This window comes from Oncorhynchus gorbuscha, linkage group LG25 (genome assembly GCF_021184085.1).
Source record: "Oncorhynchus gorbuscha isolate QuinsamMale2020 ecotype Even-year linkage group LG25, OgorEven_v1.0, whole genome shotgun sequence".
In the NCBI taxonomy this organism is placed as follows: Eukaryota; Metazoa; Chordata; class Actinopteri; order Salmoniformes; family Salmonidae; genus Oncorhynchus; species Oncorhynchus gorbuscha.
Window position 1 is genome coordinate 50,869,325 of NC_060197.1, and position 2,500 is coordinate 50,871,824.

The 2,500-nt window shown below is 45.4% G+C and overlaps 1 protein-coding gene across 1 annotated transcript in view; it reads right to left on the reverse strand.

Moving 5' to 3' along the window:
- Positions 1-2,500, reverse strand: part of corin (corin, serine peptidase) — a 71,452-nt gene that overhangs the window by 22,111 nt on the left and 46,841 nt on the right. The window lies entirely within an intron of this gene.

A 2,500-nucleotide genomic window follows, 5' to 3' on the forward strand; every position in this document is an offset into this window, starting at 1 on the left:
AAAAAAGAAACGTCCTGTCACTGTAAACTGCGTTTATTTTCAGCAAACTTAACATGTGTAAATATTTGTATGAACATAACAAGATTCAACAACTGAGACACAAACTGAACAAGATTCACAGACATTCCATTTCTGTTAGTCACATAATGTGTCCCTGAACAAAGGAGCGAGGGGGGGTCAAAATCAAAAGTAACAGTCAGTATCTGGTGTGGCCACCAGCTGCAATAAGTACTGCAGTGCATCTCCTCCTCACTGCACTACATTTGCCAGTTCTTGCTGTGAGATGTTACCCCACTCTTCCACTAAGGCACCTGCTCGTTCCCGGACATTTCTGGGGGGAATGGCCTGAGCCCTCACCCTCCGATCCCACAGGTCCCAGATGTGCTCAATGGGATTGAGTATCAGGCTCTTCGCTGACCATGGCAGAACACTGACATTCCTGTCTTGCAGGAAATCACGCACAGAACGAGCAGTATGGCTGGTGGCATAGTCATGCTGGAGGGTCATGTCAGGATGAGCCTGCAGGAAGGGTACCACATGAGGGAGGAGGATGTCTTCCCTGTAACGCACAGTGTTGAGATTGCCTGCAATGACCACAAGCTCAGTCCGATGATGCTGTGACACACCGCCCCAGACCATGATGGACCCTCCACCTCCAAATCGATCCTGCTCCAGAGTACAGGCCTCGGTGTAACGCTCATTCCTTTGACGATAAACGTGAATCCGACCATCACCCCTGGTGAGACAAAACCACGACTCGCCAGTGAAGAGCACTTTCTGCCAGTCCTGTCTGGTCCAGCAACGGTGGGTTTGTGCCCATAGGCGACGTTGTTGCCGGTGATGGAAGGCAGGTACTCACCAGACAACAGGCCAACAAGCCCTCAGTCCAGCCTCTCTCAGCCTATTGCGGACAGTCTGAGCACTGATGGAGGGATTCTGCGTTCCTGGTGTCACTTAGGCAGTTGTTGTTGCCATCCTGATCCTGTCCCGCAGGTGTGATGTTCGGATGTATCGATCCTGTGCAGGTGTTGTTACACGTGGTCTGCCACTGCGAGGACGATCAGCTGTCTGCTTTGTCTCCCTGTAGCGCTGTCTTAGGCGTCTCACAGTACGGACATTGCAATTTATTGCCCTGGTCACATCTGCAGTCCTCATGCCTCCTTGCATCACATGCCTAAGGCACGTTTAAACAGATGAGCAGGGACACTGGGCATCTTTCTTTTGGTGTTTTTCAGAGTCAGTAGAAAGGCCTCTTTAGTGTCCTAAGTTTTCATAACTGTGACCTTAATTGCCTACCGTCTGTAAGCTGTTAGTGTCTTAACGACCGTTCCACAGGTGCATGTTTATGAATTGTTTATGGTTCATTAAATAAGCATGGGAAACAGTGTTTAAACCCTTTACAATGAAGATAAGAGAAGTTATAACTAATTTTAAGAATTATCTTTGAGACAGGGTCATGAAAAAGGGACATTTCTTTTTTCGCTGAGTTTAAAACACACAGATAAACATAAATTAATAACAGTCTCTACTGTCTGGTATTTATAACAGTCTCTACTGTCTGGTATTAATAACAGTCTCTACTGTCTGGTATTTTAACAGTCTCTACTGTCTGGTATTTGTAACAGTCTCTACTGTCTGGTATTTATAACAGTCTCTACTGTCTGGTATTTGTAACAGTCTCTACTGTCTGGTATTTATAACAGTCTCTACTGTCTGGTATTTATAACAGTCTCTACTGTCTGGTATTTGTAACAGTCTCTACTGTCTGGTATTTTTAACAGTCTCTACTGTCTGGTATTTATAACACTCTCTACTGTCTGGTATTTATAACAGTCTCTACTGTCTGGTATTTGTAACAGTCTCTACTGTCTGGTATTTATAACAGTCTCTACTGTCTGGTATTTATAACACTCTCTACTGTCTGGTATTTATAACACTCTCTACTGTCTGGTATTTATAACACTCTCTACTGTCTGGTATTTATAACAGTCTCTACTGTCTGGTATTTATAACAGTCTCTACTGTCTGGTATTTATAACAGTCTCTACTGTCTGGTATTTATAACAGTCTCTACTGTCTGGTATTTATAACACTCTCTACTGTCTGGTATTTATAACAGTCTCCACTGTCTGGTATTTATAACAGTCTCTACTGTCTGGTATTTATAACAGTCTCTACTGTCTGGTATTTTTAACAGTCTCTACTGTCTGGTATTTATAACAGTCTCTACTGTCTGGTATTTATAACAGTCTCTACTGGAGTCTGCTGGACTCTACCATGTGCCTGAACTGACCTGCAGGAGGTGTGTGTGTGTAGGAGGGCACCCTCTGGTTTGTATAGGAGGGCACCCTCTGGTTTGTGTAGGAGGGCACCCTCTGGTGTGTGTAGGAGGGGGGGCACCCTCTGGTGTGTGTGTAGGGGGGGGCACCCTCTGGTGTGTGTGTAGGAGGGCACCCTCTGGTGTGTGTGTAGGAGGGCACCCTCTGGTGTGTGTGTAGGA